The sequence below is a fragment of the Falco peregrinus genome, chromosome 5 (genome assembly GCF_023634155.1).
Source record: "Falco peregrinus isolate bFalPer1 chromosome 5, bFalPer1.pri, whole genome shotgun sequence".
Taxonomy (NCBI): domain Eukaryota; kingdom Metazoa; phylum Chordata; class Aves; order Falconiformes; family Falconidae; genus Falco; species Falco peregrinus.
The window spans coordinates 108,669,847-108,694,233 of record NC_073725.1 but is presented as its reverse complement, the minus strand read 5'-3'; the positions used below and the strand labels follow the sequence as shown (position 1 = coordinate 108,694,233).

At 50.2% G+C, this 24,387-nt stretch overlaps 1 long non-coding RNA gene across 1 annotated transcript in view; it reads right to left on the bottom strand.

The window, feature by feature from the left end:
• The window catches only part of LOC114011351 (uncharacterized), a 206,203-nt gene that overhangs the window by 18,588 nt on the left and 163,228 nt on the right, over positions 1-24,387 (bottom strand). The window contains exons 6-11 of the long non-coding RNA XR_008747369.1: positions 23,748-23,841; positions 22,586-22,807; positions 9,985-17,777; positions 6,418-9,835; positions 4,657-4,853; positions 3,333-3,502 (exon numbers count right to left, since the gene is read on the bottom strand). This is a non-coding gene — a long non-coding RNA (uncharacterized LOC114011351). The remainder of the gene's footprint in view (positions 1-3,332; positions 3,503-4,656; positions 4,854-6,417; positions 9,836-9,984; positions 17,778-22,585; positions 22,808-23,747; positions 23,842-24,387) is intronic.

Here is a 24,387-nt window from a genome sequence, read left to right as displayed (position 1 = left end):
CATACCACAGGCTCCGTCTGGAAAGCAAACAGTAGCTCAGTAGAATTTTTCTTCCCCCCCCCCCCCTCTTTTTTTTGTTTTGTTCTCCCTACAACAAATAGAGAGAAAGGATGAATGAGCTTATTTTACAGCCTCGCAGGAATACCCAGCCATTGTTAGCTTGACACATGCTGCAAAAAGTGATGGCTAAGAAAATAAAAGCTTATTCTTTCCTGAATGGGTTGGCTGGAAAAAAAAAAAACAAACCACCCCAAACCCTCCATCCATGGGCCAGCAGCAGCATTTCTATCAGCTACGTGGCTGATCCACAACTCAGTGACTTCCAGGCTGCACGTAAAAGAAGGAGAGTGAAGCTCTGAGTTTACATCAGTTTTGAGAGTCTGAAGCACGTTGTGTGCACCCAGCCCGCCCTCCCCTCACAGGTGCCACCCAGCACCGTGTCCCCATCCCAGGCTCACAGCAGGCGAAAGGAAGGCAACGCCACCCCTCTGCAGGCAGTAACATCGAAACTCTCCAGAATATTTCCTTCTCTCAATTCTCTGCATCTAGAAAGTGTTGCCACAAGGTCTAAAAGTCCTCAGTCCTGGCTGAGGCTCACACACCTGCAATGAGTATCTCAGAGCTGGTGGGACACCAAGGGTGACAACCTCTGTTTTGGAGAACCAGCATTGCCATTAAATGGGTTCAATGACACTTTCTCCCCTTGGAGAGGAGGACTAAGAGCCAGAGCATGCAGAGAAAATAGCCATGCCACAGCTGCTTAATTAATTAACTCAATTAATTTTATCCAGGACCTCTTGGGTTATTTCACTGCAGCCGTCTCTGCTGGGAGAGCAGGGCACTGTCGCCTGCTGCAGCCTTGTCTGAAGCAGTAACCTGGCTCTGGAGCTGTATTTCTCTCCACTCATATTTAACTTGCTTCTGTCACCACTTCACATAATTTTCCCTATTACTGAAGTGGTAAAATCAACCTCAGGAGCTCAGAGTCCATGAATGGGGATTCAGAGTTCGGAGCCTGCAGCCATCTCGTGCGGTTCATTGACACATGAAGGGAAAGGAAAAAAATACCACTAATAGAGTAAGTCCTCAACAGTTTGACCCAAGCAAATATCCCATTCAAACCAGTGCTTTTTAAAAGATCAATTTAAAAAAGCAGGAAATGCTAGCGAATACACTCCTTGCCTGTCACAGCTGCAGTTCTGCTTTCAAACACATCTGACTTAGGACACTGGCTTGGATTTATATGACTGCACGCTATTTTTCCTGCTTTATCCAGTGTTCAAAATGGCTGCAAAAAGGAGCTAAAGCAGAAGCCTGGTGGTGCAGTCCTGGATGCTGACCCATCGCTTCCCTCCGTCCTCCTGCCCTGCGTACACAGATCCCAGGAGCAGTGATTGACAGGACAGGGGCAGCTGAGATTGTGTCTGAGACCATTTCCTTCCTACTGCCGATGTGTGCATCAGTGGGAATGGTGATTTAAGGAATAAACAGTGACTTTTTTTTGAAGTCTATCAGCTCCCTTACTAATATCAGCAGAAAGCAAAACGGGGCCTGTGTGGTTTTATCAGCTGTGGCTCCAGCTCACGGTCTGTTGAGGAGAGGATGAGAGCTCATCTCTTATTAAAGGCAGCCACATACCCATCCATGGCTGTGTAGTGCACATAACAGCAAAACCCCTAACCAATATCTTTGAGGATTTAATGTCTGAACAAATTACAGTGAGGAACAAAAAGGGGATTTTGCTTTAACTTGGAAATTTTATTTTTTTTTAAATTATTATTATTTTTTTAACCTATTAAATGGCCAGAGCTTTTAAGGTGTCCAGCAAGAGCCTCCTCCCTGCACTGGGGCAGTGGCTGGCCATGCTTCATCATCCAGCTGCTTGGGGGGGGGGGGCAGTGCCGGGGGGGTGTATCCTGACCCGGCATTTCATGGTTTCCCTGCGCTGAGCGGGGAGCAGCGGCTGCCGCGGGAGCCTCATTATGTAGAGGCGCAGGCAGGGGACTGGCTTGGTGACAGCAAGTCTGCTCAGTCGCAGATCAAATGGCTTAATAGAAACTGGATCCAACTGGTCCAGCCTTGCGGGTTTTGATTTAAACTGCAGTTATAAGGTGTGATTAGAGGCGGGGGATGCTGTGCCAAGAGCTCAGATGTGAAGCAAAAAACATATATTAGAAAAAAATCCTTCCCCTAAACCTATACATATTTTTCCATTGTTAACTCTTTGCCTGCCACTGCCAGATACCCAAGGAAATCCTAGGCCATCCGAGGACACCTTTGGTGCCGCCTGTAAGAGGTCTGTCAGCACCGCAGAGGAATTTGACCACTGAAGTACTCACATTTATGGGCTTGGTATTAACAATAACCACAGCTGAGCTTGCAGGCACTGGCCGAGCCTTTCCTGCCACGGTGCTGAGAGCGATGCCCTCCCTGCAGCCCTCGCGCTGGCCAGCACAGAGCAGGGGCTCTGCTTCAGCTGCCTTCTTTTTGGGTTACTCTGATACAGTGGAGAAGGAGGCAGTGCTTTTCGGGAAACCGTTAAACCAGGTCTCTTTTTTCTGTCTCCAACCAGTTGCCCCAAATGCAATAGTTAATTTGGCAAAGGGAGACCTTTGGAGATGTTAACACAGTTCAAACCTTCAGCCCATATGGATAAAATTGCAATTCAATAAAATTGCTGGTTCTTTATCTTCATGCGGCATCATTGTGCAGTTAATTTCAAGCTTTCCAGTAAGCTGTAATATATCTTTTAACCTAAAAGCTCTTTTGCATGACACTGAAATAGGTCCCAGTCTATATACATCTGCTGCCAATACAAATGTATGGTTCAGCAGCAGTAAAGAGGATATAAAAGACTCCCACGTTACAAATGTAGGAGGCAGAGGATATTTTAGCATGGCAGTGGTTACACTTTTGGCAGCTTTGCTATAATAAACTTTGTTTTCAGAACCTTAAAATATTCCCTGTGCAGTCAAGACTGACATATTTGCTTTCAGCAGAGCTGTCTCAGGGGCCGGCGCTGGTGAGCGGAGCTGGGGAATGTGGGGGAACACAAAGAAGGTGGAGTTAGTGTCACCCTACGTTTAAACAGGGTATTTCCTCACAAAATATTTACAAGTGCCTTCGGGTCCTGGTAGGACTATTTTCAGGAATGCAGATGGGCAGTGAGGAGGTACCTGCACACAGCGTGCTGTCCCCCAGGGCTGCTTCGGGAGCTGGGGGCAAGGGAAAGAGGTTGAGCAGGCAGGCCAAGGGCCAAAAATATGAGGGAATAGGGACGTAAGACAGCAACCTTGTGTAGGAAAAGTCTCTGGAGAGTTCTGATCTCTTACCATCTGATGGAGTCACCTGCCAGGATGCCACTCCTGGGTGCCTGTCTGGACCTGAGATGTTACTGCTTTGAAGTGGATGGACCCCATCTGCAGCTGGCAGGTAGATGTTGGCTTCCACGTGTCTCCCAAGTCATTCTGGACTCTAATGATCCACTCAGACACCGAGTTACCTATGAGAAAATTAGCATGGATGACCCATACCTTAGTGCACTCTGGGATGGCAAGAGTAGCTGCGAAACTTTGATCCAAGCAATTGTTTGAGCAGAAAAGGAGAGCCTGTCTCACACTGCTGATGGGAAAAGAAGGCAGCAGGGACAGCATCATGACTCAGGAGCTGTGCCTGGTCCTGCCTGCTCTCTGCCTCCCTGTGACCTGTCCTCCAGGTCCCTGGATGCCATCACCATGATGCAGAGGGCAATGCACTCTGCGAACTACCACTGTTTCCCTTTGCTCTGGGGACTCAGCCTGACAAGGGAGGACACCAGAAAGATTGCTATGAAACTTTAGGATGGATTTCCAGACCCTGAAAGCCTCAGCTGAACCAGTGACAGAGCAGAGAGGAGCAGGAGAGAGGTGGTTTCCTACTGTCTCCTGGCTCCTGCACCCTCAAAATTACATATCCAGGGTCCAGCCTGGGAGTGTAGGAAAGGGGTGAAGCCTCTGTGTCCATTCAGATCGGTTTGAATCATCAATTGTTTGCAAGGGGATATACGAGAGTTCAGATGGGACAGGTTTGAATAGCAAAGCAAGCATGAAGCCATGCTCTGCACAAGAAACTACTGGGAAATGCAGAAATATTGACCTAGCCCAGGGTATGGGCTTAGGATCAAACCCAAGAGGAGCTCCGGTAAGTGGCTCCAGCAGGACGTCTCTGTGTCAGGTGCAGTCCAGACACCCTGAGGTTTCTGTGGGAATGGAGGGCCAAGCTTAATAATGGAGTAAATAACTGAACAATGCTGTTTTGTGATGTTTTACGTCTACATACAACCCCAGAAATGCATCCCTGCTAGTTATAGTTTCTAAGGTAGCAAGAAAAAACTCTTCTTACCATCAAGCCTCCTCAGAAAAGCTCATTGCTACATGTGCTGAACTTGGATGGAGTCTTGGACTGAAGGATTTTGAGAGCATGTGATGGCATTATTGTTTCATGCTAATCTGTCCTCATTGTATGCTATTAAAAATAAATAAAAATCATGGCTTCCTAATCCACAGGTTACTAACTGTGGGAAAAATGTGTTTGTCACAGCCCTAGCAAGCGCTTAAAAGTGTCATGCTTTTGTATTTATTTCTTAGCAAGTGCATGTATAAACACATTGTTACCAACCTGAGCATCCGGATTGCAAACCCCACACGGCTCCTGCTGCAGGACAAAGCTTTGGAAGAAACGCTGCACCAAGCAAGGCGGCAGTCGCAGGGCTGTGCAAGGGATGACGTGACCCCATGTGTGCATGGACAACTGGTGGGGTTTGGCAGTGCCTCATCAATGAATGTTATTGCCTGTGGCAGGTTTGTTTGGGATTCCTAGGAAGCAAAAGAGAAAGAAATAAGTTATTTTGATAGTAGATCAAGTATCAAAGGGGTAAAAATAACTCAGTACTTTTGCAACCTGCAGGCTGAGCCCTCTGCCATTAAGCCAGGTGTATATTCCTGCCTGGGGTGAAACCCACCCCTGGTTCAAAGAGGCAGCACGACGGCACTGGGGCTCTGATCTCTGCAGATGCTCGAGGCCCAGCAGAAGGTCTCAATTTCAAACGTCAGAGAAGCATTTTGATCTTATTTCCCCTCCCCAATCAGCAAGATGAGGCAATTCGTAAGGGGAAATCCTATGTGGACCGAGGAACACTTTCCTCCTCTTGTCTTTGCAGCACAGGATGAGAAACCAAATGACCTCCTGGGCATCAGCAATGGACAAGACGGTGAGCATCTTCCACCAAGACTGCAAGTCCTCCTGCAGGGACTCTCCTGTCCTCTACATACAAACAGCATCGGGGTCCCACACCCTTGGAGGGAGGACACATGGGCCAAGGTTTTGTCCATCAGTCAATAAAGATGAACTAGTCCTAGAAATAAACATGACCCTGGTCTCTGCTCCACTGAACAAACTTCCCTTTGAAAACCTCTCACACTGAGAAAGACGCCTGGGTTCAGCCTCCGCTGACCCTTCTGTCCCAGCACACGGTGGGGCACCAGCCACCCGCTCCTAATTAACTTGATGGGTAACTCAGCAGCACAGATCACCTCAAGTTACCTTGGGCACAGAGCACAGCAGAGCCTTCCACAATTAAACGACATGGCAGGAATTATCCCAATCCATAACTGCTCTGAGCAAACAATAAACCAGCTCACACTGGTGGAAGTAGCCACTCGGAGGTAATAACCCAGTGAGTAACAATAATGGCAGCAGATACTTGATAAAAAACAGGGAACAAAAGAGAAAGCTTTCTCCATTATACAAAGAACGGATGTTTTCTGTTTGCTTCCTTTGGTTCAGAAATGCATTTAGCTATTTGGAGAGCGAGGAGTACATCTCTCTCGCACACGCAGCAAAAGTGGGTTTCAGGCGGGGGGAGGAAAGGATTGTTTTCCACTATGAGATCATGGGCAGGAAAATAATTTTTCTCTTTTTAATCTTTCTTGGATTTCTACCCAGCCACTCTCCAGGCATTTTATTTTCTTCAAGAGAACTGTCTGCATATTGGTGGGGAAGAAAACCCACCCAAATCTGCTCTGGGGTGGTTAAAAAGGGGCATTGAAATACATACATGCTTGTTCCCCCCAGCTGTACCCCTCCAGTGCCCCAAACTGGGTGATGGGAGGGATAAGCCATGTTCATCTGATGAAAATCCCTAAAACCAGGGGCTCGTGTTTGCTGGGTACGCGTGCCTCCTGCTTATGCATGTGGCTTGTGACCCCCCGCTGCCCAGGCTACTGACGCTGGGGGTCTGGCCCCTCGCCCTGCAACTGCTGGCCCACGGCTCTGCTCCCCTGGTCTAAGCTGGGGGCTCACATGGGGGCTATCACCCACCCGCCCCTGCTGAAACGGTTTCTGAGAGCAGGACGCCAGGCAGAGAAAAAAAGAAATCACCCCGCACTCCTCAAGCACCGCAAAGGGCACCGGCACGGTGGGGACAGGTGACGGTGACACAGCCCCGAGGAGGTTTATGCTTGTGGCTCTGGCTCCGCAGCAAGCGGCTGGCACCAGCCCTCCAGGGATGCCCATTTCACGCTTGGCTCCCTCTGCCCCCGGGACAGCTGCGATGGGCACGGGCACGGCACCGTGACGGGCTCCCCCGTGAAGAGGACAGGACCTGGATGAGATGGGAATCACAACAAAGAGAAATCGAGACGTGAAAGCTGGAATAGCAATACCTGGGTGGATTTGTGCAGGGTGTGCAGATCCAAGTGCCAGCTGGGTACAACACGACCCCGCTCCAGCCACGCCGAGCTTTGCCCTGAAAAATAAATAAGCCTGAAGACAGCCATCTGCAGCAACGAGCGTACCAGGGGAAGGCTCTGCAGGACTACAGAGGCTAAGCACTGCTCATTAAAGCGCTGGGGAAATGTGAATGAAGCAGATGAATGGATGAAGAAATGAATGAAGGAGGGAAGAGGAAGTGAATGAATATTGCATTGACTTGGTGCCTTTCATCCTGCGATGGCAGAGCTGTGCAGCACAGCTGATGGGCAGGCACTGCGTCGGTACTCCCCGGAGAAACCCCTGGTCAAAACAAATCAGATTATTTCCTGTTGACAGAGCCCTTCAGGGGGAGGCGAACAGCGAGCCGTGGCATATGGATTCATATTACTTGAAGCACGAGGCTTTCCCCAAACAAAATCCCTCCGACTCCCCCTTAATCAATGTGGCAGATCATTACTTTTTGAGTTGCTCTTGTTCTTGCTATTCCAGACACTGCATGATTTCCATGGCAACGACATCCCAGCCATCCCAGGCCTTTTCCTAACCCCTGTCATCTGCTGTTGAGTCACACCAGTGCATAACCCGGAGAGATGAGCAGCCTGGCCAGGCCATGAAGGTGCCTTTTGGCACCGGGGGACTTAAGGACCTCGCTTTGCCCCCCCTGTGCAGCCCAACCCTGTGAGCCCCTGGGAACCTCTCACAGCCAAGCATGGCACAGGGCTTGCAGGCAGCTGTGGGGGAGCACGTGGAAATAAAAAATAATTTTCTGGAGGTTTTATTGTGCTGTTCCAGAGCACAATCAGCTGAACCCACTGGCCAGCCTGACTGTGACTGGGATTCAGGGTGGTTTAAATAGGGATAATGGGAGGGAGCAGTGAGGTGGTGCTGCTGCCTTGGTAATGCAGAGTAGGGTCAGGACCGAACCTGGATGCTTTGGGGAGGAAAGGGAATCCAGCTTTACTTCTGGTTTGGAGGAAAAAGTGCACTCTCTTCCTTTCCACCTTCTGAAGGAAAAACTAGCCTGGGGTGTGATCCTGCTCTTCAAGTGCTGCATGTTTGCAGGCAACCTGGTGTGACTGCTGCGAGCCGCACACGCTGCTCAGAAGAGCATCTGGCACCACTCGAATGACCCATCACCCCCCAGGGCCAGTTTGATCCCACCTGCCTGTATGGACTTGGGGTGTCATTGTCCCCACAACATCTAGCTGCTCCTCTAGCAGCTGGCTGCTCACAGCTGCAAAGCTGCCAGATCTGGCTGCGCCAGACATTTTGCAAGTGTTTTGTAGGGTATTTAGGGCTGGATGCAAAGCTTAGGGACCATCCATGGGCTCAAGCGGGTTTTCAAGCTGACCTCAAGGGCACCAAGCCTGCCGTGCATGGGGGTCCAGGTACACAGACACTACCGCTGAATGAACCAGTGCTGCAAGCCTTGCTCACATAGTAACCGCCCCCGCTGCCAGCAGAAGCTGGAAGGAAATTATTTGTTTTTTCCTCCTTCACCTACCCTGCTCCCTTCAGCAAGCAGCTTCCCCTCTGAAAAGCCAGAGAGGATTTAGGGTGGCTGAGTGCCACTGCAGCAGCCAGAGCCTGGCCAGGCAAAGCATCTCCCACCCTGCCACCAGGAAGGGGCTCGGCCACAGCACACAGCGATGGCCAGGCACCGTGTCTCACCTGAGTTGGCAGGTAAAGCACCATTGTATGTCCCTCCTTCGGTCATATCAGGCTTTTCATTCAAACATGCGTTTCACCTTGACGCAACAGGGTTTTTTCCTGCCAGCGGTTTGCAGCCCAGCCTCCGCAACAGCCTGCATTTTTCATAAGCCACGTCGAATTTCATGGTAACCCTGCGGAGTTATTGCTCTATAACAAACACAATTGCTGCACTAGATTAAGCACACCGCTTATCTCGTCCAAATATTAATGAGCACCAAATGTAAGGCACTGGGCCTGCTTCCCCATCTTCCCAAACAGGGAGATTGGCCACTGGGTATAGCAGTTGCAGGACTGGACCCAGACAAGAGGATCCATTTGCAGGCTGGTCCAGCAGCTTCCTTGAGTGCGGATGGCTGCCCAGAAGCTCTGAACTGGAGTTTTTACAGTGGCTTGAATACAGACCATTTATTTAGCTGTCCTTCACACCAGGAAAAAAAGAGATGCTTTATCCTGCCATAACTTGAGCTAAATTGCTTTACCTGACTATTAATGGCCTGGACTTCGGGGCAAGAGGCTCTCGGTCGAATTTTGGACTGGTTCCTTGGCCCTGCACTGTGGAGCAGCTGGCTGGGTTTGGAGGTGGCATCCGAGCTCACACCACGGTGACTTCCCCACATACTTCAAGACAAACTGCTCCAAGGAGGACCCCATCTAGGGCAGCCAGAGCCAGGATGCCTTTGGTGCTCACAGGTCTGAAAGGGACAAAGTCTTAGGAAGGGAAGGGAGCGTGGTTCTGTAATGCTGTCAGCTACACTGCAGTAACTGCTCATGCTGATGCAGGGCTTAGCCCTGAACTCAAAATATATTAAGACAACTTCATCAAAACCATGGCTTTAAAGTAAATAACACAGTAAAACTTGGACTGAACAAGCTATCAACGGTCCCTTTATAATTAAAATAAGGGAAAGAGCTGTTCACTCCTGGGGTTAATAGAGGTTATAGGGGTATAGCCCCTATAGGGAGCTAGGGGTATAGCCCAGGTCAGGGGTTAACCTCTTTGCCAGCTCTGTAAAGGGATGGGTGACCCTGGTGCCACCCAGCCCAGAGAGCTTTCCAGAAGAGGGTCAGCTGCACGAAGCACTGGGTGATGCTCTGAGGCAGGACCAGAGCAGAGCTGCTCCTTTGCAGCTGAACACCCCCTAAGCAGCTCAGGCAGAGCCAGCCCAGGGCGTGCGGAGCTGGAGTGCTGCTCCCTCCACCCACCTGGACACTGTTTGGGAGAGAGGAAGAACGAAAAAAACCCAACAAACCAGAAGACAAATAGAGACTTACCTCCATGTTTTCGCCTGCCACCCCCATCAGTCCCCTTCAGCCTAATCATTCTCTTCCTCTTCAATCAAGACAAATTTGCAAGAGGAGCAGCTCCCAGCGCCTGAGTGCAGAAGCCTTTAATTACTGTCATCTGGAAGGCTGTGCCAGGCTCCCTTCCAGTGCCTTTTCATACTTTTCGGAAGACAGTGCTCCAGGACTTGACGCCCCCAACATGCCATTTGTCAGGCTTTATTTTAAACAAGCACTCACTGCCTATTAGGAGGCCGGGGAGAAAGCTCCTGGCAGTCCATCTGTGCTGCTGCTGCATTGACACGGCGGTTGCATCCAGGCAGTGAGCTGAGCTGGGCTGCCTCGACAGGGCACCAGCCCGGCAGCCGTCTCCTGTGCACGCCAGCTCTCTGCGAACCAACTCCGAGAAGTGCATCGCGGTCTTCTTCGCCATCTCTCCTCCTGCATCTCAGCTGGGCTCACACTGGCCATTAAACTGGAGACAGAGGCAAGAGTATAAATGTGGTTAGAAGGCACAAGGCAAATTCAGGTAGACCAGGCTGACGGTTCCATAAAGTGATCACAAAGCTTCCTCTCACACACAAGTCCCCCGGCCTGCATCCCTGGGAGCATGCTCCCAACCGGAATGGTTGTACATGGGGTTTGATATCAGGCAGAATTTTGTATTTCATCCTGCATGGGAAAGCACGACCACAGAACCTACATAAACCAATCTGGCCTGCTGCAGGCAGGACGCAGGGCTGGAGGGCCCATAGGAGCAAGCCGGTGAGTTGCCTTCATCGCACTCTGAGCTGACACCCGGGACTCTGCCAACCCAGTGACCCTGCAGCTTGGGCTCAGCATACACTGAGATATGCTGAAAAGGATGCCAGAAGGTTTCCAGATGTCCTGCACCAGCACCCATGTGACGTGCTCCGTGAATTACACCCAGCAGAGCCATCCTTCTAATATTTCATCTTTGGAGCATCACCTGTGGCAGAGAAAAGCTGCAAAGGAGGTTTTCTGGGGAGCCTCTGCCAGTGGGTGGCACTGCAAAACCAGCAGTATGGAAGAAGCAGCAGAGCAAGGATTCGGGGTGGAACAGCAGCAGAGCCACTGCACACGGGCTGCTGCGCACCTCTGGCTGCACAGCTGGAGGGATGGATACGAGCATTGCGGGGATGCCACAGCCTGGCTGGAGGGAGGAGGGATGCTGCTGAGCTGGGAGAGGGACAGCCACAGTGGGAGGTGAGAAGGCATCAGCAAGGGGTTTGAGGGGCCGCGGTGGTGTAGGCTAGCTGCACTGTGCCTTCTGTGGGCGCTGGGGGTCAGCCCAGCAAGTGGGAGTTCGAATCAATCCATGTCCACATGGGACAGAGCCAATTAACCATCTCAAAGGTAGGAGCAGTCATCGGCTTCCCCTGTTATCCTACTGTAAGATTCCTTCTGCAGCCAAAAATCATGTAATATGTCACCCCAAAATATAAGGTCTCCCCTCTGGGAGCTAGATAGGCTTCTGCCCCCCACCCTTTAACCCTGGCGAAGAACACAGGTGTGGTAGGTGTAAGAGCTTTTTGGTCATCTGGCTTGTAGGCACAAGACCCCTAGAAGCCCCCCAGCCACCAAAGACGTGCACCAGCCAGCATGACCTAGGGGACCGAGAGCCTGGAGGGAAAGCATGCTGCATCACACTTATGTCACTGCCTAGCCAGGGGGGAATTAAGGATCCTGGGACAGCTGCGTAAACATGGTGAGTAGTAAAACAGGCTCTAATCTGGAGGCTGGCCTGGTCTGAGCGTCCATGTTCAGGTCTAGTGTCCTCCTCCAGTTCCAAAGTGGCCATGTTCCTGCACCACACACTCCTCCTGGCACAGATTTCACCTCCCTTTGCACTGCATCTACACTTTAGGTCCCATCTCCAGCATTTCAGTGTTACCTTGACCAGTTCATTCCCAGAAGGTCTCTAATCAAACTTCATCTCATCCACCTAAAAATACTCCGAGCAATCCAAGGCAGTAAACACTCGGTTCTTCTTCCTTTAGCTAACAAACAATGAACAAAGGAGCATCTTCTTTCTTTTCCCCCATGATGTCCCAACAGAAGTTGGGAACCACAAAATATTAGAGGAATGGGCTTATGTAGCCCCAGTCTGACTCCAGGACCATGAGGTTTTGTGCTGGGGACACACACGCACCTTTGTAGAGGAAGCCAGAGGGATGGGGAGAAGGAGCCATGCAAGGAAAACCACCTCTCTTGGGCTGGCGAAGGAGATTTGGCTCTGAAGGGCTGTGATGTCTGCCTGGCAGGTGGCAGCACCATCTGACAGCCTCTGTCTCCATGGAAAGAGCTACTGTTTCCCTGCGCAGCATCCACACAGCCACCTCTGCTAAGGGATATTTTCTCTAGCAGGAGCAAAGGCTTCATCCAGCGGGTTGTGGACTAGCAGGAGACAGAGGAGCGCATCCTCAAAAGGAATTTGCTCCTGTATCAGAGGGTTTAAAGACGTGGCACCAGGGCTTCTCCAGCATCTTCCTTCTGTAGGGAACATGCTGACTGGCATGACGGGGGTGGCTGCAAAATCCTATCTCCTGCCTGCCCACCTTCACACTTACAGAAATGCTTTGGTACAACCCACTCCAGACTGGGGAAGAGCTTCGATCTGGCCCTTCTGCTGCAAACGGATCTGATTTGCTCCTAGCACTGAGCACTGTAATTACAGTACATCCCACTTAATCGCGATGTGCTTAATTGGGAAATCCACTTACCAGGATGTCACCTAGGGAACCGATTTAAGCTTGATAACACTTAAGAGCAATGCCTGCTGCTTTATAGAGAAGGTAATTCTCCTACAGGGAGATGCCTTCAGGTGGCTGAATCATGCTCCTTCTTCCACCAGCATCCAATGTTCCTGGCTTCTTGCTCCTGCAACAGATTTCAGCCTTCCCGTTAAGTAGGCTACAGTCGGTAAATGCACCAGCTGCTACTGCCAGGTCACGGCTGTCCTCTGCACCAGCTGAACAGGCTGCCACCAGCACGTGGGCCAGCTCTTGGCTGCACCCTTGGCTGGACCTGCACACTCAGCACGTCTGACCCCCTTCCCTGTTTGAAGATGGCTTTCTTCCCATCGCTGGGACCTTTTTTGAAGAGGATGACATACTTAGGCTTGACCAAGCTGTTCTTTGCAGCAGAAGAGGGGACAAGGTAACCCAGTCATCACCTGAATCCGGGCAGAGCAAGAGCTTTGGAGACAACCAGCATCCCTTACCATTATTAACACCAACACTTATCTTCCTCCCTCATCCCTCCAGCAATCAAACACATCAAATGCCCAAGTGAAGAAAGGACAGGGACACGGGAATGGCCATTAAAGACTGAGCATTGAGTCAGGCACTTGGAGAGGCCACATTTTTATCCTGGTTTCCTATGGGAAGAGGGTTTATGTGACCACACTGAGTATTTGTGCACGCGTGTACACATGTCTTACGGGTACCACCGATAAATTCTGAACATCCTGGTCAAACTAGGCAGAGAAGCAGCTTTTCCAAAAGTAACAAAGTCCCACACATTTTGTAGGAATAAACCAGAAAGAAGAGTGAAACCCTATGAATACCCAACCCCTCACTAGTTCGCAGGGATTTGGGACAACAGTTCTGCAACACAAAACCCCCATGAACCACATTTCCTCGTTAGAGGTATGCCAGTTGCTCCAGGACCATGACTTCTCTGACCTTTTGGCATTGTTGTGCTTATCTCTGTCCTTTTCAATTAGGCTATGTGTTTTTTCCAACTGTACAAAAGCACACTGCTCCTCTTCCGAAGGTGAGGCCGTAGATGGAGGCTGCCTTTGCTACCGAAACATCTGTACCATATGGCAACAACACAACACCACTTTGCAAGATGCTGCGCTGGTGTTTTTGTTCTCACCAACCACAAGGAGCTGGGGGGAGTCATCTGAACTCTTTGGATGCATAATAGTGATTGCCTTTCAGACACTTGAAAATGTAATAACTTGGCATCAAATGAGGGATTTTTATGGCTGAACATGTTTTGTGCTTCTCTGAACAAGCCAACTTCCAGATTAGCTACATTGGCTTTTTAAAGTGCTATAAAATGTGCAAAGGCACTTGCAATGTATAGTGATTTCTGTAAAAACAGGAGGTAAGTGCTGAAATGCCCCCTGATTTATCCTTTTGCTTCTCCTAACCCATGCTGGGAGAAGGGGTAAAGGCAATCCTCTACTCCCTTTTTGGCTTCTCAGTCTTCCAGCCCGGAGACAGACGGGAGACAAAATGCCAGGTACTACAGAACTTCTGCCTTTCAGCCACTCTGACAACTGCAGAAGAGAAAACCTTCTCAATTCCTGAGCATCACAACCAGTGCCAAAACCAGCAAATGCCTTTCTAAGGTGCGACATGTGGCCAGCAAAGCTTACTTGTCACACAGCGCCTGTCTGGGCAAGAGGACCCGGGCAGCACCATCCACAAAGGTGCTGGACCTAATGCTGGCTGGAGGGTCTGACAGAGCACATCACCACGATGAACCGTGTTAACAGGGTCAGGCCTTTGCTTTCCTGCCAGCAGGGTCACCTTCTTGTCCTCTCCTCTTGCTCCTGCCCCTCTTTCCTTCACACTGCTGTAACATAGTCAGAAATCCACAAGAACATGTTGTGGGATTCCTCCCCCCCTTCACTTGCTTGTGTTGGCTTAAATATATGTGCTCAGCCAAGCATCAGGTCCTTGACACAGATGTCTCAGGGGCTGGGCTTTTCACTAAAATGCAGCCGCGCAGAGGCTTGGCAAAGGAAAACATCCCAGCAACCGAGGCTCCCATTTTCTGAGCCTGGGTGGGAGGAATAAAGTATTAGTTCAAGCTCCATTTTAGCTGGAGGAGAACAGCATCATTTGTTGGAGCCAAACAGGTTCTTCCCCTCCCCTCCCCTGCTACACAGTCAAGTTGTCCCCTTGCTATTACCGGGGCCATTTTGCCAGTGCCATGGCAGTGCTGCCACCGGCAAGGGCTCTGCAGCTGCTGCCACGGCTGCTGCGTGCCACCCAGCGCTTCTGGCAACCGACGCCACAGCTGTTAGGGCCAACACGAAGATGAGCGCTGTAACCCTTATCTGGCATCCGGCTCATTGCGGTCAGGTTCAGATGAGTGCCTCTGGAACACAGAATGAGTATTTATGAGCTGGAAGTTTTTAAGCACATGCCTTAGTGCCATGCGTGTTCAAACCCATCCATCCCCGCAGAGCAGCTGGAGCTCTCTGCTGCCGGTATGAACAGGTAAACCCAACCAGACTGCCTCTCGCATCCATTTTTATATGTATGAAATGTTGTGCAACAAGCTGGAGGGTCAGCAGACCTCAGATCTTTAAATTAAATTGTACATCTTTATAGAAAAGCCACACTTACCTTTAGCACAGTTTATAGGACATGGATTTTGTGTGCTTTGTTAGTGCAAATTAAACATAATTAACGACAGCCAACAGCGCTCTTTGCAACCAGCAACATGCACCACTGCATCCTGAAGGCTATTTAGCACAATCAAGGTTAAAATGCAGATTGTTTTTAAGATTTCCAGTGTATCTGCTGTCAGATAAGAAGTGCCAAGTCTAGCACTGGCAAGTGTGAACTGGCTGGACTGGGAACCTTCATGCCACCATCAGAATTATGTAGGCTCATTTGAAAACACCTCAGTTCCTTGGCTGTCATCACATCAATAAGAGAAATATTGATGGGAGGGGAGGAGATGTGGAAAGGGGAGAGTTTTCTCAAACATCACAAACTGAGTAGAGACGCTCAATTGCCAAACAGATCTGCCCAAGCCATCCAGGACGAAAACATCTCATCTCAAACTCACCGTAAAACAAAATCAGCCCCAGCCTTACCAGATGCCCTCCAGCCTGTGCTGGCTTTGGGCCTCCCTCCGAAGGACTGATCGACTCCTGTACCCAGCTTGTGCAGGGACACCCAGGGGTCACTATTCAGGTAGTCAAAATCACATCAGCCTCCCAACAAGCCAGCTCTGTTTGTCACAGACACGCTGGCAAAACCAAGCACCATACATGAGCACACATGACCTGCAACTGATTTTACAAGACGCGGTATGAAAACCACACAGTAAAGGCAGGATCAAGTCTTAAGCATTAAGGTCCCCTTCATTTATATTAGCAGCTCCTGCTACGTGGTCCCTGTTCCATCCTCAGGGTGCCGGCAGCCTCTCCTGTCATTTCTTTTTGGGGGTGACACTGAGCCAGCACACAGCGGAGCAGAACCTGGATGAGCAGCTCTGGCTCTCTCGCTGAAGTTCGGGGACCCAGGTATCCATCCTCGTGTTTTTGTAAAGACTGAGGCTACGAATCTGTGTTTTCCAGCTGATTGCAGAAAGCTACAATGGCAAAACTTAGCATTATTTGCTCACTACAAATACTTGGAGACCCGAGTCCAGACTGGATTGATGCACTGAGAGTAAACAAGGGCAGGGGCAGGGAGAGAGCTTTAGGCACTCCAGCATCTCATGGCTAATTAAAGCTGGGAGGAATTTGTCTCAGCAAGTTGTGAGCCATTAACTTCTCTGGTGTGACTAAGCCACTGTGTGGTATCTAATTTACCAGGGGGGTGAAGTGCTGCCAGCTAACCATGTTCCTGCAGCTGAGGTGGGCTAATGGAACATAGTTCGATGCTTCGGGGCAATCCCGCTTGCCAGCTTACCTGCACCTTCCCAGTCCCAACTGGCCTTGAAAACAGCAAGACAACCCAGTGGGAATTTTAATTGCGAAGGAGTATTCAAAAAACCCTGTCAAAATCCAAAGGCCTGACCAGAACTACAGGTTCTTGTGGTTTTCTGCATGGCTGTTTTTTCCAGCAATGCAAATTGGGTTCTTCTCTTGCAAATGAGCAATGCTGAAACACTCTCTAACCATTTGCAGGACCTGGAGGCCCCCAGCCTCCTCCGAGTGCTGTCCTTAACCACCGCAGGAAAGTTGTGGTGCTGCCTTGTCTTGTACTAGTGATGCAAATATCAAGATGAATTTCTTCATAGACAGCTCATTACCAACAATTCTTTCCTTTGTCTCTGGCTCCAGCTAAAGAGGAGGAAGTCACTCCAGCAGGAGCTGCACATGGAACGGCAAAAAGATGTTTCTCAGAGGGTACAACTGAGTTACAAGGAATGCTGGATTTTGGGTACTGCCCTCTACACCCCACTGCTCTCTTTGGGGAAGGGTGGAGGAATTCAGAGGTCCCAGCTTCCAGTTCATTTCCCCATTGTTTCTCTGGGCTGAAAATGCTTTTTTGTTTACTTTTCCAGCCCATCTTGACTCACAAGCCAGGCTCATCCCGGTTGTCGGTTGGCCCCATTTTGCAGTTATGCCAGTTTCAGCTCGTTTGCCAAAGAACCAGCGTGGCACAAGAAGCTCTGCCCCAGGAGAGGGTAAGCAACCAGCCACCTTTCACGGTTTTTTGGGGGTCCCTGCATGCTGGAAAGCCTCCAAAGGTCCCTTTCCAAGCACCCAGGAATCCCTACCTGCCCCCATTCCCCTGGGACAACCCGCTCAGAGGAGAGGTGACCTTGATGGCTGGGCTGATGTTGTCACCTTTATATTTTCCATGGGTTCGGTGGCACCCGTCTGCAGCCAGCATCAATGCCAGCCAGCCAGCGTCTCTGCAGCAGAGAGATTCCCAGAGGACAGGCTGAAACTGTTCATCTGGAGACAGAGATCATTTTTAGAGGGAAATCCTGTTCACTTCTCAAAATGAGGTAGGGTTTTACCAACACATGTTCCCAGCCAAATGCACTTGCTGTACCAAATTCATCACTAAAAGCAAAGGACTTGCTATGTCAAAATGGAGCTGTGGTTTTCAAAGCTAACAGGGGAAAAGCACACTGTAAACACCTGGAGGAAGCGTAGGCATGGCTTATTAATGCACACTTGCTGTGAGACTTCAGGCTGTAGGACAGGGCTTTCACTGTCCTCCTGATGTCCTCACATGCCCCGTTCCTGTACTGAGCACTGCTCTCTTTAACCATGCAGCGCACCCGTCAGACCTGCAAACCTACAGATGGAGCACAGAAGATGGGTTAATGCAGCTTATACTAGTGCTTTAACCACTCGCATCCACCATCCACCCTCAGCTGGTGGGGAGAAGCTCCTGTCCCTGTTGCTGGTTCCTCTCCAGGATCCAGCCAGGGATTTTTATGGGGACAGATTAGGGCCTGAGGAAGGCAAGCAAGGATGCCAAATCTGATCATTCCCAAAAGCCTGAATTGCAGGGGTTTAACATTGCCTGAACTGCAAGTAGGAGTTAATTTTGTTATCTTTACACTCTGTCTCAACCACTCATTCCACAAAAGGCTGCACAAAATACTTGCTCTCTGGTTTCTCTCCTGTGCTGCTGCACAGTGTTGCTGTTGAGACAGCTCCTGAGTTTTCCATCAAAAGCCACTCCCTGATATTTAAGGCTGTTATGAACTGGACCAGATTTGTGCATTCCTGCGTAGCAAAGCCTTGCCCAACATGGGATGCCTATATCCTTTGACTCCTTTCCCTGTGAAAGCCATAACAGAAAATGTTAAGTGAAGGAACAGTAACCAGTCCATATGCTGCCACGCTACAGGCATCTCAGCACAGTCACACAAGTTGTGTTTCTTTTTCTCAGATACAGCCTTTTCTATCAAACAGAGCATCAGACAGACTGTTTCTGGAGAGGGGCTGACTATTTGCCTAGGGAGTTAGGGAAAACAGTCCTCAGACAGCTCTTCTTCCCCAGGCGATGCTGGTGAGAGCTGGCCCATGTGCACTAAGGGAGTTTCTCAGAGTATCTTCAAACTTGTGAGCTATTTCAGTATTTCTCCTCCCAGCTTGAAGATCACTCAGGGCCCAAGGATGCACAGGCTTGTGTTATTAAACGGCTATTTCTGTTGACATTTTTATTTTTAGCAAATGTTACTGAAACATTCACCATTGCTCCTCGGAGGCAATGGAAAAAGAGGCAAGTTCCAAATTCTGGGCGATGGAGACCTCGAGGCAGGCAGCCAAGCCGGGGTGGGACATGGCCTGGCTTCCCTGCCATGTTTACCATCTGTGCCCTGAGCAGGGACATGAATGAATCGTGGCAGTGTCCTCGGCAGCCATGGAGCAGAGTGTGCAGCAGGCTTGCACTCTCCCACTCCGGCTGGCAATGCCAACCCCTCCCTGAGGGGTTAAAAGTGTCCATGTGCCAAAGGCAGGCTGGGATCAGCGACAGCCAACCTAAACAGAACCATGTTCAAAGAAACCTTTGAGCACCCAGGGATGCTGACCTGAAGCGATGGGCAGCAATGAATGCCCTCTCCCCTTGGGTTCGCAGGGGCAGGGGGCAGCAGGCAAGCTGCCTTCCTTCCTCAGAATTGTTTTTGCAGCTTCATGCTGAATCCCTCTCCGCTTTATTGAGCATTAAATGTCTTTAAAAGGTCTGTTTACTTCCTTGGAGTGCTTGGAACTGGGATTCTCCCTTGCGGGCCCAGCTCTGACCCCATCCCTAAAAAGGGGGTTTTAAATTAAAGTTGAAATTTGTGGTCTCAGCACTCTTTTTACCACTCCTGAGTGCTTGCAATAGAAGCCCAGCAGCAGGCAGTACCTGGGTCCATGTGTTTGTTTCTTTGCCACTGCTGGATGTCAGGTGGGCTGCACGGAAGAATATCCCAAAAGAGAAAGACCAGGAGTTACCCAAGAGTGAATAAACCAGTTGCAAACCACATTCCTCTGACATCTGCTTGCCAGTGGGGAAGCGCTGGAGGGATGCAAGTCAGCCTGTTAGCAGCCCCGTGCCTTTCTGCGCTTCCCTGCTGTGGGGCTGGGCTGCCTCCATCACTGACATGCTGTAGTGCTGCTGAAAGGACCAGCGGACAGTTTCCTCACCTGATTTTGGTGACGTGGCTGTGGTAACCCATGGAACCTAGAACCAATCGCCCTGGGAAAGCTGCAGATCTCACCCCAGCAGCGACCAAACAGAAGCAATTAATGTACGTGGCAGTAAACGAAACCCCTTGAGCAGCAGCATCAGGGGCAGAGAGGCTCAGCTAACTTCTTCCTGCCTTCCATCCACACCAGGCTGGAGGGGACACATGGGAAGCAGTGCTGGCACTGTCACCCATTGGGTGGGGACTCCAGTGCTGTCAGATGGGCTTTGCCCTCACCCTGGGGGCCTTGCCTGGCCTATCCTGCCCTGCCTGCTGTGCCTGGTGCAGGCAGCGAGGGGTTGCCCGCTGCTCCAGGGAGCCGCTGTTCAGGAGGAACCACCGGGTGACAGCTGGCTAGAGAAGGAAAGCACAGCTTCTGCGGAGGCTTTTGTATTTTAGAAGCTTTGTCAAAGTTTAAGTAACTACAGTTTTGCCCCTCGCAGTAATCACCTGAATATTTCTGCAGGATCTATCAGAAAACCAAGTGTGCCACCAAAACACAAATGCAATGGAAAAAAAAATTACCGTATTTTAGGTCAGTCATCACAGTCCCTCACTGATTTTCATGTGGATGGTATCATAAGCCTAGATACCGTATTACTTCACACGCCCACATCTGTACAGATGTGCACACACATGCTAATCGATAGCTAATGTGTGCTTTTTCCAGGACACTGCTGATACTGAAACACTCCGGTCCTCTACAAAATCGTTTTCTGAAGCACTGGCTTTGACCTGAGAGAGGCTGTTGAACAGCCCATCCTCTCTGGATCCTGCACCAGGCAAGCGCGGGATGCTGATGCCAGAGCAGTGGGGCCACAATTGCCCTGTTGTGCAGAGCGTGGTGCGCCGGGTGCGACACAGGGCACTTGACCACAAAGACCTGAGATGTGCTTAACAGGACTCTTGCACTGTTCGCCCACTAAGAGCCTTAACTTCTTATTGCATTATGCCGGGGTTTAGGCAAAGCAGGGTTCCCAGCAGGGCACTGCATAGATTTCCTTTCCCATGAAAAGAGACTTATACCTTCACATTTGTTCCTTGTCCTCAAATCCCATTTTTTTCCAGGTAGAGGAGAGAGGAATTTGATGGATTATAATTAAGGAGGTGGTGTTCTGAGCAAGGAGGGGGGACAGGAAGGCTAATGCAGGATGTGGCTGCGTCACCTACGGAAGAGATGCTTTAATGCGAAAAGCCTTGTGAGAGGAGAGCTCTGGGGCTCTTCTCCCCTGCATAGCAGCTGGGTATTCACAGGCACTTGCTACTTGAGTTTATTTTGGCTGGAGGTGGACACTGGACCTTAGTGGGTCCTCTTACCATGCAGTGATGCTCAGCAGTGGTCAGCAACTATAGGAGTGGGGTATTTGTACTACTTGGAGTAGGAAGCCCCGCTGCATCTAGGTATCAGGAAGGAGCTGTTGATAGGACTGCAGACCTGAGATATATATTATAATAAAGTATAAGTAACTGCCAATATATAATATAACCCTTCCCAGGCCTCCAGCGCCATTCACTCCAGAGCCCCAAAGCACTGTACAAACAGTAATTAAAACTTCCCAGCCCCCAGCTTTGCCAATAGTGTTGAATTCATTTTCCAGTGTGGGAAAATAAACCTTGCATGATTAAGAGAGACAATGCAATTTTAACAGTAGGAAAAGTTACTGGTGAAACATAAGCTGTAGTGTGAACCCTGGTCCTTCACTTCCAATAGAAGGCTCTTCAAGACAAGAATGAGTAGTCGGTCTCTTCTCCATCATGCCCACTATGCCCATTTAACACGGTAATGGGCAACACAAGACTAGCCAGGTACATCTATTCAGTCCCAGTGGCTACAATCCAACTTGCTTTGCAGATTTAAAGTCTGCAGGGAAGTGAGGAGCACTGGAAGAATATGGTAGGAGATGCCTGTGAGAAGCCCCTTGTCCAGTTGGTCCTCCTGGAGTGTCTCTCTGCCCTTAGCACTATCAAGTTCACAGCTCTGTGTGCCACCCTGCTGACCACATGGCTGATTTCCTTCCCCAGAAATGCGTTACCAGAAACGTCCTTCAAGAAGGAAAGGGACACTGGAACATGCAAGAGCTTGCCTGCACACCAGAAACACTGACCCTTTGCTTTCTGGTTTATTTAACACAGTAACAAGAGTCTACATAAAGACAGCCAGTTCCTCGCCTGGTTCCTGCCTGCTCCATGCTTTCCAGGAACCCTTGGGGAAAAACCATGCTGTGTCGGGTGTGGACACAGCCCTTGGGTTCAGTATGGGCATGTGGGAGCTATTCAACAACACGTGTTGCTTCAGGTACCAGCAGACAGACAGTAAAAAGCCCCTGGTGGGTTGCACCTGATGGCAGGGTTTCGCTGGAGCCCTTGGCCAAGATCTCTCCCTTCCCATGGTTAATGTGCTGGTCGCCAGCACCCAGCTGGGCAGCGCCTGGTCCCTTCCCTTCCCCTCTAGCCCACCGCTACCTCGCAGCCTGGCCAGCCAGATCCTCCCCCTAACTCTTAACAGCTTGTCAAATGCTTAAGGACCTTTTGGGAGGAAAAAAACAATTTTAACGCAAAACTACATTTCTGCCTCGAGGAAAACAGGATATCTCCCTGCTCTGCCGCCACTGCCTTCAAATCATGGAGCCCAGAACCCCGGTCTCCAGCAGGACTCCCCGGGGGCGGATGTCAGGCTGTCTGGAAACCCCAGAGAGGCCACAGGGCTTGGCGAGAAGTCCTGCCGCAGAGGGGAAGGGTCCAGACAACCAGAAAGTTCAGCCTCCTCCCCACATCAGGCTGTTTCCAGACACATGCCAGCACCACCTGCGTCTGCTCACTCCAGGGAGTGCTCCTGCGGTCTCCCAACAGCTGGGGAAGCGTTTACGGAGTCAGCAGCGCTGCGCGGAGGGTTATTTAGTTATTTGTAATGGATTTTCCATACCTGTCATTATTTCCAGCCCTGTATTGAGAAAAAGGGACAGAGATTCTCCTGGGAGATGGGCTGGCTTGAAGGGCTTTGGTGAAGCCTGTGGTTTTGCAGTTTACCTCTGGAGAGGGCTGGGGACTTGCTCTGTTTCTCTCATCATCACGGCAGGTTGATCCCCAAGGAGAACGAGGATCCAGCTTGGACTTGCTGTGCTTCATGTTTGAAGAGGACAGGCTTCTGTAAAGGAAAAGAGAGACCTGGAAATCTGCTGCTTTCATTATGCTTTCTTTGGGGCTAACTTAGTCGTTGGAAATCAACACAACCATGAAGATAGCAGCCTGTGGGACCCTGCTCGGAGCGCCTAATGCCTATTAAAGATCTAGGAAGAGCTGGGAGAGAAGTAGCAGCACGGCAACAGGGAACGTTCCCTGTGCACAATGTGATTTCAAATTAATTTCTCCATGAAGGGGATTTTCCGCATGCCCAGCAGGCTTTGAGGAGGCCAGGCAGGCGTAGCAGAGAGGGGACTACCCTGCAGCAGCACTTTCACAGTCCCTGCTTCATCACCCTTCTAGGGCTCAAAATATTTGCTTTTCACTCCAAGCCAAAATGATGTCAAGCTACAAATACCAAAATCCTTCAGGCCAAAGCCATGTTCTTTCTCCATTCCTGCTCTGCTCCGAAAGGTGATTCCCTAGCCCGAGAGGCACTGTCAGAGCTATTACCTTAAGAAAGCCATCTGCGGTGCTCCCAGCAAGACCCTGCTGCCTGGCATAGCTGTGCCAGCACAGCCCCGCCACTGACTTTACCTCATTTACAGCAGTGGGGCGGCAGTGCAGAAACTGTGCTGAGCTGGAGCTGGAAGGGCACAAGGTTTCTGCTTTGATGGCACCCCCTGTTTCTGACTTGCAAAGGGACTAGAATTGTGACAAAGCCATGGGTAGGCAGCAACATTGTTCTGATAAAGTTGGTTTCATGAGAAATGGTTTTCCAGATGGCAGCAGAAGACATAGTAGAGCCCACCCTTACCCAGAAACACATGGCTGGGGGCCACTTCTGCTAGGAGAGAAGGTAGAGGGCTGAACAAGAGCATTTGTCTGAACTAATGGGCCACGGAGACATTGGAAGGAAAGTTTCCTTTGGAGCAAAGAGGGGGCACATCTCTGCTTTCACTTACCGTCCATCTGTGGCAGCTCTTTTCTCCTCTTGGCACACAGTTCTCATTCCTCAGCTGACAGCCCGTGGCAGGAAACACTAATCACATCCTCTTCCTAAGATGAGACAACAGGCAAAGAGGCTTGGCAGGGGACAAGGGACCTCCTGGCAGTGCCTGGAAAGCTGATCTCAGGGCCTGGGGTCTCCCCCAGTGCAAATCCCTGTGGTTCTTGTTTGCTGAGCTGGGACAAAGTGGGCACTAGGGTTTTAGCAGACATTTGTTAGAAAATAACTGTGAGAAAGGAATAAACCAATTAATTGCTGACCCACTGACAGCCAACACCTCTCCCCCACCTCCCCCCACACAATAAAATCTGTCTCCACAGCTCAAGCAGATTTAGGGTGGCTGCAAAGAGCCTAGAGAAGGAACAAACCCCTTTCCCACCCCAGCTAATAATATTTCCAGATAATCTGTTTGAGGCAGCACCCTCTGTGAACCAGGAAAGCCTTTAAGAGCCGTTAACACCTTTATTCAGACTTCCTCATCCACCCCCAGACAAGCTGTGATTAATTATCCAATCCTTCCCGATCCCCCTGGGAAACAGCGCTTGGTCTGCATGTCCATCAGAGGATTTGCAGGGTCCCTCTACGAGAGCGGCTCC